This window comes from Rattus norvegicus, chromosome 5, assembly GCF_036323735.1.
Source record: "Rattus norvegicus strain BN/NHsdMcwi chromosome 5, GRCr8, whole genome shotgun sequence".
In the NCBI taxonomy this organism is placed as follows: Eukaryota; Metazoa; Chordata; class Mammalia; order Rodentia; family Muridae; genus Rattus; species Rattus norvegicus.
Window position 1 is genome coordinate 40,031,212 of NC_086023.1, and position 17,046 is coordinate 40,048,257.

A 17,046-nucleotide genomic window follows, 5' to 3' on the forward strand; every position below is an offset into this window, starting at 1 on the left:
TCCACCCCAATTTGTTGGGAAGTGCAAGTACATAGCAGTGGCATTATGAAAGTCACAAGATTCGTTGTTTACAGCAATGGGAAAGGCAGGCCAGGTCATAGGTCTTAAGTCTAAACAAATCAAGACAAGACCATGCTGGGACTTGAAGAAGAGAGACCCAGTGTCCGCTCCATGTAGATATACCTGCGAAGGACAGGAGAGAACTTCTTGGTGGGCCTTGAATAACCGTGCCTTTGTGACTACACAGGGCCTTGCCCGAAACTAGTTTCTAAGAGAACAACCTTTAAGTTTCACGCTTAACCTTCCAACTGCTTCTCTGAGGGTGAAGAAGGCTATCCTCCACAGATAGAAGACAGCCTTTGATCCCGGGCCTATGAATGGCAAAACCCGGGGAGGGGAGTAGGAGCGGGGGTTGAGGAAGCCTTTCCGATGAGTCCAGGGCAATAAATTTAAGCCATGAACATGTCCCTCTAACCTCTGGCCTGGCAACTCCGGATGACACCTAGTTTAACTATCCCGCACTGAGAGCGAGAAAGGGGAGAGCACAGTGCCTGGGTTCTGGGCACCTCCCTAACCCTTCTTAACCAGTGAAAAAGCGTGAACGACACGCGAACAATTTTATCAATAGGACCATGTAAAGGCCGACTGTGAGGAAAGTTATTTATTAATATAGCCAATTGTGACTGGTTCCCAGCTCCGCGAGAAGAAAGAGACTGCGCCAGAGGCATTCACACCAGCTCGCCGAGTTTTATTCTGTCCTGTGGCTCAGAGTTGCAGTTCCCCAAGTGAAATAAATTGTCCACAAAGGAGAAAAGGAACACATTTTCTTTTATTTTTCCTCCCCTAAAAAGCAAGGGTGAAACCAATCTAATGTGCCCAGTGGAGCAAGATGGGCCGTGAAAGGCTGGGTGTTAAAAGTAAAAGCGGGCTGTGCAGCAAATGGGATGGAAAATTAAATGAAATTAAATAGCTTGAACGGCCGTATTGTCCCTTATTAAAAAGACACATTAATTACATGGTCTCAGCCTTATTCAAAGACAATGTTGAGACTCAATCAAAACATTCCACTCGGCTTTTTTATCGACTTAAAATGGGCGTCTAGAGGCCCTGTTAAAGCGAAATCCCTCCTACACGGGAGGTGCAAGGAGAGCGTGGTTTGGGGCGGGCCCGTAGCCTGCCCAGCGCGGACCGCACTTGGCTCCCGCGGCGGTAACAGGTTGCCCTGAGAAGCTCCAGCTCAGAGAGCAGCCGCGGTCGGGGAAGGCGAGCGGCGGGGGCCGGGGCCCACGCCGCCCTCGGAGCCTCGGCCCAGCCTGCAGCCCCCGCCCAGCCCCGGGCGCGTCCCGCTCCGGTGGCGGCGCGCGCGACCTGCGGGGCTCCGCCCGGGAGGAACGAGCCAGCCTAGGCCTTCCGGACCCAGCGCGGCGCTCAGTCTCCGCGCGCGCCCCTTGGGGCGACCAGTCTGAGCCGGGCCAAGGCCTCGGTCCTCCGGGTCTCCTGGCAAAGCCGAGCCGGCTACCCCGAGTAGGTCCGGGAGACATCGAAGAACGGCCAGGTCGCCTCTCTGGCGCCGCCCAGTCCCCACCCGAGATGGAGAGGCCAGGAGGCCGCGGACTGGAGGCCGGGTTCGGCGGCCGCCTCCGGGCCGGCGCTAGCCCAGGAAGCGCCCCCTGCGGGTGTCGGCGGCGGCCAGGTCAGAGCCGACCAGCTGCTCTGCCCCCGAGGCGCGGGTGGGACATTAAGGCCGGCTCTGAATAGAAAGGCTGAGACCGGGCTCTGGGAACGCCACCAGATGACGCGCCCGCGCCGGGGCCTTTTCCCCCTTAATTGCGTGGACGGTGGGTGCGCGGCGGCCGAGAGTCTTCAAACTTGTAGCCAAGGACGCAGCCCGGACGCCGCTGGTGGGTTTTGTGGTGCCTTTTGTTTTGTTTTTGTTTTGTTGGTTTGCTTTGGTCTTTTTTTTTTTTTTTTAAAGTCTAGCATTGGAAACGACTCAATAAAAGTATTCAGAGTCCCTCTCGAGTTGCCTTTTAACCGGAGTTCCCCAACTTATTTCTTGGTTCTTTCGGTTGACATGGTGCAAAGAAAAGTCAGCGAGCGTGCTGCTGAATTGCAATGTCTTGGGGCACCTCCACATTCACGCTTCTCTGCCGGCCTCTGCCCGAGGAGCCCGCGCTCAATTCGATTTTCCTTGCTATTGGGCACATTTAGGAGCGCCTCTATTTGTGAAGTTCATTTCTAGGCAAATGTATTCAAGAGCTGATGGGAATGAATAGGACCGTGTGTCAGCCGCCCCTAATTGGGATTAAAGCACTTAGGAGCATATGCAGAGACTGACAGAAATTCTCAGGTTGCATTGTCTTCAGACTTCCACCCGCTCGGACGCTCCTCCTCCAAGGGAGATTTATAAAGATTGCGGGGAGAAACTGAGGAAAGAAAGGCAGAGAGCCAGGCTAATAGCTCTGGATGGGGCTGCAGTTCAGCTAGTGAAGGTGGTGGCTTCCCAGAAAAGACGCTTCAGATAATTGAGCGCGGGGTGGGGGTGGTGGGGGGAGCGGATCCGAACTCTGAAAGACTGAGTTAAAAGGCGAAATAAAGATGTTGTTGAGGCTCCCAAACGCCCCCTTCCTTTTTTCTTTCCACTGAAGAACCTGCCTTTCTTTTTTATCTCTACTGCCATTTCTGCACCCCAAGGCACATCGCCTCTCTTAAGAGAAAAATGCACAGGTCGATACGTGAAACCGAGAGCAAGGAGTCACATAGGAAACAAAAATAACTTTTGTGTGTTGAAAGGGCCGTGATGAAATTATCCTGGAAAAGTTTCCCGATGAGCATGTTAAACATATGTATGCACAGTGAGTGGCCATGTGCATACAAATCATAGTTTTGAATAAATCCTCTACCTGGAAATCTCAATCCAGAATTGCCCACTGAGGCTTGGGGCTGCGGTGACAGAACCTTTGAAAAGCTGGGAACTGGCATGGAACAGAAGCTGAGATAGTTTTCTAAACAGAGAGGAATGGCAGCCTCTGAGGAACAGAGAAGCCTAAAAGATAAGGTAAACATTAAAAAGAGTGAAACTTTCCAGAGCTATCAAGATTTTCTTTCTTTCTTTTTTTTTTTTTTTTTTCTGGGTAGTTTGACTCCACCTGGAAGCCCTGCTTTTTGTTTGTTGCTGTTGCTTGTTTGTTTGTTTTTGTTTTTGTTTTTTAGAGGACTCTGAGACGAGACACTGAGGGCTCTGACAAGGTGTCAGAGCACAGAATAAAAGGCTTCTCACCACATCCTTTTGAGTGCAAGAAAAGGCAAGGGTAGGTGAGGCTGTAGAGAAAACAGTAACCAATCGCTTCTGTGATAAAATCCTATTCAAAATTCCCATTCGACCCCATTCCAGGGACCTCATTAACCACACAAAATCCAGGATCCCCGAGCCCTGAAGTGACTGTAGTAGGAAGCTGTGCTACTACTCACAGGAGTGAGTGGACATTTTCCCTTTTAGGATCCTCAGCAGAACTAAAAACCTTCCTTTCTCCCCAGAATCGTCCACCTCATGATTCCAGAACACAAGTTTGTATCCTGTAGAAAGTGGGTCTTTTTGAAATCAGGTTTTCTGTTTTCTTTATTGTTGTGGATGTGACTCCTTATTCCTTTAAAATGTTATTATATTTCACTCCTCCTAACATGGCTTCCCAGGACCAAAGTCAGGTTGTCAGGCTCATGGCATCTCCCAAGCCCCTTTTACATCTTTTAATTGTCATAATTTAATTGTACCGAGTAATGGATTTCATGGTGGAACTTTTATATATTCCTCAGGGCTCACTTTGATCATGTTCATCCTACTTATCACCCGTTTTTGTCTAACTTCTTGGGAAGGTGGTACGTAGTGGGAGGAAGCTGGCTGTACAGACATATTTCTAGGAGCTGAGGCAGACTATGAATTATGGAAGTTCATAATGCTCATTACAATAGAGATAGCAGAGCAACAGAAACCTCCAGCCAGGCCACTGCTGACAGCCCAACTCAGCTGTGTAAGCACCATCCCCAAGTAGCAATTAACAAGCTCGCGGCTAGGATCTAGCACCGGTACCCTGCTGCTCCCATGCTTGCCTCACACACTGCTCCATTCCTTGTGCTGTCTATGCTCGTCCTGAGAGCCAGAAGCAAGCGGCATCTTAGTTCCTGAAGGTGTGCTTGAATGTTATGTATTCATTACCGAGTAGTGGATCCCATCGGGGTTATCTTTCAGGTAGATGGAATCATGACTTAAAACTTAAATGAGATCACAAAAATCAATTTTAGGCAAATACACAGAAACGTGTTTTTCTTTCTAAATAGCTTTATGCAGATACAATGATTGGGGGCAAACTGGAAATCAAGCCTTGGGAGTCACATGTGCTCTACTAAAGAGCTAAACTTCTACCCCCTAAAATATAGTTCCCACATCATAAATTGACCCACTGAGATGAAGATTTTTAGTATGTCCACAGGCTTGTGCAACCATTGCAACTACCTGTTTTTAGAAAGTTTTTCTTTTTACTTCAAATTCCAAGAAAACTTACTCTAGGCAGCAATCTAGTATTTTCTATCACTAACGGTATGCGTTTCACGTATATGCACTTATACAATATGTGCTCTTTTATGATCACATATCATTTTAGCATCATATTCTTAGAGTTTCTTTTAGTCCACTTTCTGTTGCTGTAGCAGACTACTTAAGAGTGGCATCTTTATGAGAGGGAGAGAGGGAGAGAGGGAGAGAGAGAGAGAGAGAGAGAGAGAGAGAGAGAGAGAGAGAGGAGAGAGAGAGAGAGAAGAGAGAGAGAGGGGGGGAGAGGGAGAGAGAGAGAAGAGAGAGAGAGAGAGGGAGAGGGAGAGGGAGAGGGAGAGGGAGAGGGAGAGGGAGAGGGAGAGGGAGAGGGAGAGGGAGAGAGAGAGAGAGATTCTTTGGGGTTCAAAATCTGAAAGCAATGAAGTTCAGGGCTCTAAGTTCCAGTTCACTGTATCTGGCATAATGTGAGGGCTCTGCAGAATCTCAAAGAAGTTCAGGACATCACCTTGTGAAACAAAACAAGCTTGTCAGCCTGGGTCTCTGGGTCTCTTTCCTTCTTGCAAAGTTAGCAATTGTATTGTGAGGATCCTACACTCATGACCTCACCCAATTATTTGTATTGAAAATCCCATGAAGACATAAAATCAGAAGTTATAATATATAAGCAAAAAAATCTGTAAAGGAAAATAAAGTCCATTGAAAGCATTATAGAAAAAGAAAAAGAAAAAAAGCATCCAAAATCACTATCAGGTTTGGTTTTGGTGGAGCATCTACTGCTGGGCATGGGACCTGCCCTTAAGTGTGGTTTAAACAGCCAAGGAGACTACAGTGGAGACAAGTAGTTGTTCGTTTGTGATTGGTTTCTTTTGTGATGGCATCTGGATTAGGGATGGGGGTTTTTGTCATTTCCCTTTCTCAGGGCTGACTTGAACCTGCACAGGTCTTGTGTATGCTGCCATAGCCTCCCTGAGTTTATGTATATATCAGCCTTGCTGTATTGGGAAGACACTGTTTCATAGGAGACATTCATCCCCTGTGGTTCTTATAATCCTACCACTTCTTCTACTTAGATCCCTGAGCTTTGAGTGGATTTGATAGAGACATCCCATTTAATAATGAGCATTCCAAGGTCTCTCCCTCTCTGCACACTGTTCAGTTGTGGGTTTCTCTTTGTGTGTATGTGTTCCCATCTACCACAGAAGGTAGCTTCTCAAATGGTGACTGAGGAATAGCACCTATGAGTATAGCAGAATTTTGTTAGGAGTCATTTTTATTGCTATATTCCTTTAGTAGAACAGTAATGTTTGGTTTTCTCCTAGTCCCTAGCCTATCTAGTCTCACGGTTTGGACCACCTAAGCAGTGTTGGGCCTGGGTTCCATCTCATGGAGTGGGCCTTAAACCTTAAATCCAAACATATATTGGTTGATTACAGCCATAACTTCTGTGCTATTATTGCACTGGCATATCTTACAGGCAGGTCTCTAGTGTAGATCAAAGGGTTTGTAGCTGGTTTAGAGCTTACCTTTCTCCTCTGGTAGGGCCTCACCTAATCTTAAATATGTATGAAAAGCCTCATCTCCAAATATCATTAGCATATAACTTTGAGGATTGTTTCCAATGTGTGAACTTTAGGAGACACATTAAAACTAGAACAGAATCTGCCAAAGTTGCAGTATCATTTTTTTCTTATGCATGAGTAATACAATATTCCATTATGTAGATTCATCACATTTCACTCATCCATTCTTCAATTGACAAGCCTTTGAACTGTTTCTATTTCTTGATTATTTTGAATAATGTTGCCTTTAACATTTTTATACAATCCCGCGTGTGTTTGTGTGTTTTGGTGTGTTGTATGTGCATGTATTTATGTATGTTCATATATAGTTGCATGTGTATAGACCCAAAGTCAACATTGGATGCCTTCCTCAATCTCTCTCTACTTTATTTATTGAGGCAAGATTTCTCACTGAACCAGAACTCACCAATTCCAACTTGTCAGGCTATGTAACTTGGTCCTGGAATGCCCTGTCTCTGCCTCCTGAACGGTGAGATAACAGGAGGCTGCCTTGTCTACCTAGCTGGCTGTGATCTAAACACCAGTCATCACTCTTTCAGGGTGTTTTATTCAATGAGCCACCTCCGTGCATAAGTATTTTCACTTCTTTTGTTTGCATATTTAAGAGTAGAAATGCTGGACCATATAACAACTCTGTTTGTTTGTTTGTTTGTTTGTTTGTTTGTTTTAAGACTGGATTTCTCTATGCAGTCCTCGCTGTGCTGGAGCTTGCTATGTATCTAGCACAGGCTGGCCTCAAACTCACAGAGATTCTCCTGTCTCTGCCTCCCAAGCCATTTTACCTTCACAGCAGCAGCAGATGAAGGATCCAGTTTCTCTCTATCCTTTCTGACATCTTCTGTTGTCTGTCTTTTTCATTGCAGGCATCTAAGTAGGAATGAAGTGGCGTCTCATAGTAGTTTTGATTTCCTTCCCCATATGATTAAATGACCAATGCTCATCCTTTCGTACATTTTTGTATCTTTCTAACTGTGTATACCTTCTGGGTACAAATAAACTGTTCAAGTCCCTCCCCCATGTCTTCACTTGGGTTATTTGCTTTAATTATTATGCAAATACAGATTTTTTAACTTTAAAACTGTTCATTACAAAATAGGCTATTACACTTAATCGTAAAAATATGGTGAAATATATTTTATTCTCTAACCAATGGAAGATGTTCAGAGACGTTAAGCAACTTACTTAGATTCATTCAGTAAATAGAAGTTCCCTTCCATACTGTCCTGAATCCAAAGTCCAGGAAGATAACCCCAAAGTACTTTGCATTTAGGAAGTGTGATTGATGAGCATTGTCTGGGGAAACTGGTATGTCATTTGTGCTGGCTAGTTTTATGTCAACTTGACCATCAGATAGAATGGAGCCTAAGTTGAGAAAATACCTTGATAAGGCTGCAGGCAAGCATGTAGGACATTTTTTTTTTTTACATTAGTGGTTGACGTGGGAGGGACAAGCTTATTGTGGGAGGAGCCAGCCACTCTTGGGCTGATAGTCTTGGGTTCTACAACAAAGCAGGCTGAGCAAGCCATGGGGAGCAAGGTAGCAAACAGCCCTCCTACATGGTCTCTGCATCGACTTCTGCCTCCAGGTTCCTGCCCTGCTGGATTTCTTGCCCCCACTGCCTTTGGTGATGAAGTGCTATATGGAACTGTGAATGAGATAAACCCTTTCCTCTCCAAGTTGCCTTTGGTCATGTTATTTCATTAGAGTAACAGCAACCCTAACTAGGACATCACAGGCTGTTCCAGTGGGTGAGGAAGTGAGCTCTAGAATCTGTCTTGATAACAATAATCATATAGTCTTGATAAAGTCTGTTCTTCCATTTCTTCGTGTAAAATATAAAAAAAAAATAGAGACATACAAATATCTGTTCTGGAACTCAGGACATAGGATGTGCTCAAAAATGTTATTAACATTTTATGATGCTATATGCATTACAATGTCCTGGATCCTATGATAAGGTATCATTCTGTTAGGCTGGGAATTTTATGTGATAAGCTGAATGGAACAGAACTTCTGATGACAGTTGAACAGCCATGAGAGATACAGGAATATGTGTCTCAGGGTGAGAAATAGTTGACAGGTGGAAGATTTTCTTGATACAAGTCACATAGTAAACTAAGAAAGAATCTGAGAATAAGTCAGTTATCATGAATGATGGCTAGTGTCAGAAAGCAAACCAACTATATTATCTGTGTATCTGAGTAGAGGCATATAGCGCTGCCTTTGGGATAGTCTTGTTCAAGTAGGAAAGCAGGCAAACAAAGAAATTAATACAAAGAAGAAACAAACTAGGGAAACAAGTTCACTTGGACATTCAATTAAAAAAAACAAAAAAATTTTAATAAAAATTAAAATAAAATATGACACTATGAGTCTGTCCTGGCTAGGCTAGTATTGTGTCAACTTGACATAGGCTAGAGTCATCAGAGAGGAGGGAATCTCAACTGAGAAAATGCCTCCATAAGATCCAGCTGTAGGGTATTTTCTTAATTAGTAATTGTTGAAGGAGGTCCCAGCCCCTGTGGTTGGGACCATCCCTGGCCTGGTGGTCCCAGGTTCTAGAAGAAACCAGGATGAGAAAGCCATAAGGAGCAAGTCAGTAATCACCACCCTTCCATGGCCTCTGCATCAGTTCCTGCCTTCTTGTTCCTGCCCTGTTTGAGTTCCTTTCCTGGCTTTCTTCATTGTTGTACTACAATATGGAAGTCCAAGCCAAATAAACCTTTTCCTCCTCAACCTGATTTTGGTCAGGGTGTTTCCTCACAGCAATAGAAACTCCAACTAGGACATAGACCATATGCTGTACATGTGACTTGGCTAGTTTTCACAGATAAATTGCAAGGGCAAGGGGAACAGGTTTAGAGAAATCAATGATATAATGGGTTTAAAGTATATTCACTAACAATCCTCCACCTCAAAAGATCTTCCTAGAGGATATAGGGAGTTAAAAGTTAACTGGAAGACGGGGTTCATGATGCAGCCTCCATGAGGCCTTCATTCACACTAGACTAGGACTTTGCAAGAATACAGCTGTTTTGAAGCTCAAGAAGAAGGACGACAAAAATGTGTATGATTCAGTTCTTCTTAAAAGGGGGAATAAAAATATTCATAGGAGGGGATATGGAAGCAAAGTTTGGAGCAGAGACTGAAGGAATGGCCATTCAGAGCCTACCCCACATGGGTATACAGCCCATCTATATACATCCACTAAAACTAGATAAGATTGATGAAGCTAAGAAGTGCATGCTGACAGGAGCCTGATATAGCTGTCTCCTGAGAGACACAGCCAGAGCATGACAAATACAGAGGCAAATGCTAGTAGCCAACCACTGAACTGAGAATGGGGTCCCTATTGGAGGAATTAGAGAAAGAATTGAAAGAGCTGAAGGGGTTTGCAACCCCAGAAGAACAACAATACCAACCAACCAGAGCTCCCAGGGACTAAACCACTACCCAAAGAGTACACATGGACAGACCCACGGCTCCAGCTGCATATGTAGCAGAGGATGGCCTTGTTGGGCACCAATGGGAGGAGAAGCCCTTGGTCCTGCCAAGGCTGGACCCCCAGTGCAGGGGAATGTCAGGGGGTGGGAAGGAGGGTGGTTGGGGAGGGGAACACCCGTATAGAAGAAGGGGAGGAGGATGGGATGGGGGGCTTATGGTCAGGAAACTGGGAAAGAGAATAACATTTGAAATGTAAATAAAAATATCCAATAAAAAATACAGCTGTTTTAGGATCATTCATACCCTTATAAGTAACTCCTCTGCTGTATTCTGTAAGTAAGCCCAACAAACTCATTGGCTCATCCGATCGAACTTTGGTGGAATTGTATTTTAGTTTTTTTGTTAGTGCTTTACCTGGGATCAATAGACACTTCTCATGCCTCCCCCAAGAAAAGTTAACCCAACAGTGTTGGAACTTTTGAAAATTAAAATACTATTTAAAAATATATGTGTTTCCCCTGCATGTATGTTTGTGCTAGGAATCAAACCGGGTTCCTCTAGGAGATTAGTCAGTGCTTTTAACCACTGAGCCATCAGAATATTTCAAAGTAAGATTTAAAAAGGTAAAAACAGTAAAGAACAAGAGAGATGAGGTGTGGTGTGCCTGTGTGTGTGTCTGTGTCTGTGTGTGTTCCTGTGTGTGTCTGTGTCTGTGTGTGTTCCTGTGTGTGTCTGTGTCTGTGTGTGTGTCTGTGTCTGTGTGTGTCTGTGTGTCTGTGTGTGTCTGTGTGTCTGTGTCTGTGTGTCTGTCTCTGTGTGTGTGTGTCTGTGTGTGTCTGTGTCTGTGTGTGTGTCTGTGTCTGTGTGTGTCTGTGTGTCTGTGTCTGTGTGTCTGTGTGTCTGTCTCTGTGTGTGTGTCTGTGTGTGTGTCTGTGTCTGTGTGTCTGTGTCTGTGTGCATCTGTGTGTGTGTCTCTGTGTCTGTGTGTGTGTCTGTGTGTGTATCTGTGCCTGTGTGTGTGTCTGTGTCTGTGTGTGTCTGTGTGTCTGTGTGTGTGTCTGTGTCTGTGTGTGTATCTGTGTCTGTGTGTGTGTGTGTGTGTGTGTGTGTGTTTTGACAATAGCAGGCTCTGGCTCTTTGGTTTCACAGACTTTTAAGAAGCCAAACAAGTGATGAACCAAAAAGAATGTGCTGAGTTATAGAGCCCATAAGCAAAATAGATTATGCCAAATATACACAACCATAAAGGTACTTACCACAGGCATGATGTCCAAAACCAGACAGCTTTCTTCATGACTCTGAATAAAACTCTCCATTCCTTTTGCTGTTGGAATAAGAACCACCAAAGATACTTAAGAAAATTAAGTCAATTTTAAGTAGCCTACATTAATTTTTTTGTATAATAGTGAAAAAGTCTATAACATTATTCTATACATATTAATAATATTTGCATTTTGGAGTCTTGTTTAGAAGCCTACAATTATGTCCCTGAAAGTTCGTATGTTGAAATACTTATTCATTAGTAGCTTAGACTATGGCCTTATTTGAAAATAAGATCATTTTTAAAGATCCAAGCTAGAGTGATGTGATTGGGGAAGGCTGTAATAAAAAAAGACCGGTGTCCTCACAAGAAAGAAAACCCGGTACACAAGTACACTGCAGAGAGAATGAGGTTACGCCTCAGAACAGCTCCACTGGCTACGGACCCTACTAATTTCTAATTTTTCCACTAACTACAAGCATGGATGCCTGAGGAGTTTGTCCTTTTTGTGGCCGCCCTCACCAAAAAAAAAAAAAAAAAAAAAAAAAAAAAAAAAAAAAAAAAAAAAAAAAAAACGGATCCACACACCGCCTGCTTTTTAACACTGCTTCCAAATCAAAGTCAAGACTGGGTTCATCTAGCTTACTGCCTACACCATATTACAGGGTTCTAGATACAAAACAACAACTTATAAAACCCAAACAACAACAAAAAGAAAGCCAGGAGCTCGGTAAGGTTGAAACTGGCCACTTGGAAAAACACAGCTGTTTGTAGTTGTCTACCCTGTAAATAACCACCCATTAAACTCATTTCCCTCATCCAGATAAACTTGTATGTGTTGTTTTTTGGATTGCTGGCACCACCCCTGCTTGGAGAAAAATATTAAGTTTACATCCCCTCAAAAAGATCACCTAAAAGGAGAGCTCTGGGAAACGCTAAATTACCCCAGGGCCCAGTAAGTGAGTCTTGATTACCTTAAGTCAGAAATGACAGTTCTTTTCATCTTGTTCATGAGTACAGTAGTCCCTGTCTGGCCCTAAAACCAGGAGAACAAGCATTTGGGAATAGGTCCAGTGAGTGTTTCCCCTTATTTTTGAAAAGGAGACCCAGGAGATACTCTGTATTTAAAGAAAGATAATCTTCCCAGACAGAGGAGAACCAAATGTTCTCCAAAAGGGTACATAAGTAGCTCTGCTCCCTGCTAGAACCATCAGACAAGCTTTCAAAGAGCTACCCATTATTTTCTTCCTTTGAATGTTCTATGAAAAGATGATTTTGAAATAGCATCAATCATCATAAAGGATGAATATCAACATGTTGAAGTGGCCAAATATTTGTGATTGGACCATTCTGAACCATTGAATTAACCAATCCTACAGCAGATTCACCTTTAAGAAGCAGTATTTCAAATGGTAGCTTTGGTTGTTTGGTTGGATGGTTTTCTTCTTTTGTTGGGGACAGTTTAATACAGGGTCTCACTGTGCTGCGCTGACTGTCCGGAACTCACCATGTCTGGCCTAGAACTCATGGAATTCTGCCTGCCTCTACCTCCTAGTGCTGTTATTAAAGGCATTCACCAACGTGTGTGAGCTCCTTCAAGTAATAAGGCCCTAAGAAGCAGAATAAAGCATGGTCAATACTGAGGAAGGTGGGTTTTATATGGAATAATTTTAAAAGTCCTCTGACATGTGATATACAACTAGAAAGAAGTGAGGGAGACAGTTATATAAAATGGGTTTGTGTACATGAATTGTGCCGGATAGTTTCATGACAAGCTAGTCATTTGAAAAGAGATAGCATCCATTAAGAGAATACCTCTCTAAGAGTGGGTTGTATACATGCCTGTAATATAAGGCATTTTCTTAGTTAGTGATTGATGGAGGAGGGCCCAGCCCATTGTGGGTGGTGCCACCCCCAGGCTAGTGGTCTTGGGTTCTATAAGAAAGCAGGTGGAGTAAGCAATATTCCTTCATGGACTCTGCATCAGCTTTGCCTCCAGATTCCTGCTGTGTTTGATTTCCTGTCCTGACTCCCTCAAAGATGATCAGCAAATAGGAAGTGTAAGCCAAATGAAGTCCTCCCCGACTTGCTTTTGGTCTTGATGTTTTGTCACAGCAACAGAAACCCTAACTGAGGCATGCCCTGAGATAGAAGTACACCAAGGAGGACAAAGTGTGTGAACAGAGAATTGAGGTGGGGGCGAAGGACAAGAGATGATAGCAGAGAGGAAACAATGAGATGTACTTGTGGAGGTTCATTTGAATTATATTAAAGACTCAGATCTTCTTCTGATGGAAATCATCTGGATTTGAACAGAGGTGTGGTAATTTTGTGTGAGAAAGCTTGTGTTGGCTACAGTATAGATAATAAGATAATGAGGACAAGTATGGAGGCACATTTGCTGGAAATCTACAATAATATCCAAAAGGGACACAACATGGTGGTGGTGGTGGTGGTGGTGGTGGTGGTGGTGGTGGTGGTGGTGGTGGTGATGGTGGTGGTGATGGTGGTGGTGATGGTGGTGGTGATGATGGTGGTGAAAAGAGAAAGATTTATGGGCTGGAGAGATGGCTTAGTGGTTAAGAGCACTGGCTGCTCTTCCAGAAGTCCTGAGTTCAATTCCCAGCAACCACATGGTGGCTCACAACCATCTGTAATGGGATGAGGCCCTCTTCTGGTGCGTCTGAAGATAGTTACAGTGTACTCATATACATAAAATAAATAATTCTGGAAAAGAAGAGGAAATAGTTTTTAAAAAAGAAAGATTTATAAAACTGTTTCTAAAATAGACACTCCAAGATGTCCTAGTGGATGGAGCTCAGATGTAAGAGGACTCAAAAATGACAACTGGATTTTTGGCATTAGCAAATTGTTAAACATGACTTTTCAGTAGACGAAGATGAAAAAGGTTGATAAAGCAGAAAATTCTAGATGGAAAGCAAAAGTTCGTATTATATTTGAGAACTATTTAGATATTCAAATGGAGAAAAGGTTAGAAGATTGAAATATACACATTTAAATATTTACATTTGAACGTGCAAATTCAAAATTCTAGAAATTAGGCTAGAAATACAAATTACCAATTCATAATTATAAATTATTATTGAACCCCATTATAGCAAATGATAAAATTAAAGAAATAAGACTATTTGAGATGGATGATCCAAGGCATAATGCCTTGGTGACTTCAAATCTTAGAAATCAAAGAGGTGAGAGGAATCAGGAAAGAGGACGGAAAGAGAACCCAGTAAGGTACAACAACAACTACTATCCTACAATATGTAGATAAATGAAGTTTCTAGAAAGTGTAAGAAAAAAATCTGAAGCACCACTGAAAGGCCATGCATGGATGCTTAGAGGTTGACCTCACAGAAGTAACTTGGTATTCATCTGTCTCGTTGGTCCAGTTTCTCACAGGAGTGTTGGGTATGACAAACAGGAGACAGTGACTCTTGATTATCTTTAATATGAGATTTCTCTGTAAAGGGAACTGAGAAAATAAGGTGATAACTAGAAAGTGACATAAGATCAAAGGATTTCAGGGCTGGAGAGATGGCTTGGTAGTTAAGAGCACTGACTGCTCTCCCAGAGGTCCTGAGTTCAATTCCCAGCAACTACATGGTGGCTCACAACCATCTGCAATGGGATCTAATGCCCTCTTCTGGTGTGTCTGAGGACAGCGACAGTGTACTCATATACATAAAATAAATAAATCTTTAAGAAAAGATCAAAGGATTTCAAATTTGGTGATGGCAGGACGTTTGGTGATAGCTATAATTCACAAAAGGCTAAAGAAATGGGTGCTAAAGATTTCAAACAATCAAACCCTAGTGTATTCTTCCTTATCATCACCAAATCACCAAAGAGGGCCCTAAAGATCAGCCTTGTTCTTGTTGTTTTGTAAGAAATTGAATCACAGAAAAGCTGCACTTGTCCAAAGCCATAAAACAAGCTTCCCCTTTTGTACCTCACCATGTTTTCCTAATGTCATTTTTATTAAATATTTTATTTAATAATTATACATATATATGTTTTTATATACACATACACACACAGTGTTTGGATCAAACCCTTCACTATCCTCTCTTTAATGTAGTCCATTCTCCCGGTTTTTAATTACTTATCACTTCGATCACGGTTAAGTATAGCATTAAATACATTCAGACCATTGTACAAGCAGCACTACATATTCCCCGAGCACAAACTTCGTATTTGTCAAATAACAATTCCATAGCCACCCACTCGCCTTGCATTTTCTGTGATTCTCCACAAATTTTATCATACCACATCACACACACATACAATCATACAAAGGTTGTCCTTTTTTGTCTGGACTATTTCATCTGGCTCAGTGCTTTCAAGATGGGCATCATAAAAAGTACAATCTGTACGATAAAAAGTACAGATTTCACATGTGAAACCCTTAAGATTAAATAACTGTAACCAAGTGGCAGAGGTGTCCCCAGTAATATGCACAAAGCAAGCCCCTTTGGCTGGCATCATTTCTTAGTATAGTCTTTTAGAGGGAAGAGGAGAGAAGCGATGTTAGCTTTTCATCCTGGTACTCTCACGCCTCCTGTTGGAAAGCAGAGGAATTGACTCTCTCCCTAACCACTAGGTAAGAGCAAGAAGTGATTCAATTCAAGCGTCTCAGAACCCAGGATGCACCTCAAGGTGAAACTTTCCATAGTTATCTGAAACTCAAATGGCTTTGGCAAGGGATGTGCACCACTTAGAAGGTGGGCAGGAGCATTACGTGAGACTAGAAAGCTGACACTGTTGTGCTGTATTCACCAGAAATGTCTCCTTGGACATAGGTGTCAGCCAGTAGGAAGTCTTTATTAGCTGGTTGGTGACTGCACGGAGTGTTTAGGATCCCAGTGTTGCCCAGAACTTTTCTCAGGGTGACTTTTTAAGCACAAAATTTATAACCTGAGTCGAAATTATTCCAGAACAATTATTTAAAAGGAGAACTACAGAAGCAGAAAAGCAAGAAGTATATTTAAAGACTTTCCTAGAACGATAGACTATGATGGCTTAGCTCTTTGGTTTAATTTTGGCAGATGGTACTAGCTATATGTTTCATGGCCCAGATGCTATTTCCACCATGGTATCAGTTCTGCTAAGGTCTGGGTGTTTTACATTCCCCACTGGGTCTTTGGGTATGAATCAAATGATGGATTCATCTGGGGGGGGAGGGGTTGTTGTCTTTTTAGCATTAGTAGCTTAACAGAGTTTATTCACTGCGCTACATAGATAAGTAGGCAGTTGAGCAAGCAGAGTCCTATAGTGAGAGCTAGAAATAAGAGGATTGATGGCCCAGTCATGGCCTTACGTGCAGTAGCTAACCAGGGGGGCAGAGTGGTACCAATTTTTAAATTTCTGACATCTCTTTTTTTCTTTTCAGAAGATTATTTTTAATTATGGCTGTTTTTAAAGATTATTCCCTGACTGGTTGGCATAGAAGCAACAAGTTTCCCCAGGGCCATATGAAGAACACCTTGTGTCATAAAGAGGAGAACCAGTCTCTTCAATTCTGAATGACGACCTCAGCTAAGACATCTAACTGGACTTCCAAACGGGAAGCAGAATTTTCTAGATGGCCCCGGTCTACATCTACTTGACTACTGAGGTTCCTCTAGTTTTTAATCCCCCATAACTAGGGCTGAATTTCAACTGTAGCAGAGTCTATAACACCTGCCCTCAATAGAGGAATAAACAGGGTGATGGCTCATCTCACACAGGAAAGCCCAGGATCTAGACCCTGCCTCTTTTTCATTCTTAGATGAACACCTGTGGTACAACATGCATAAACTTACAAAGGACTGGGGTCTCCTGCACAGTAAACTATTCAGAAGATGCACCGTTAGTTAAGCTATTACTGCTTGCAAATAAGTTAGACTTTGGGGCCAGGGAATACATTCTCTTGCCATTTCTGGAATCAACCAGCTGTGCATGGCTACAAGATTATGCATGGAGGAACTGTCTTGGGGTTCTCTTGGTGTCATTAAGCAGGTACACTTCCCTAGGAGGTCCTTGTGCTGGCTAGTCTTATGTCAGCTTGCCACGCAAACTAGATGTCTGAAAAGAGAGAACCCCAGTTGACAAAATGCTTCCATAAGATCTGACTGTAGTGCATTTTCTTAATCAGTGATGGACGGTGGAGGGTGCAGTCCATTGTGCATGGTTTTATCTCTAGGTTAGTGGTCTT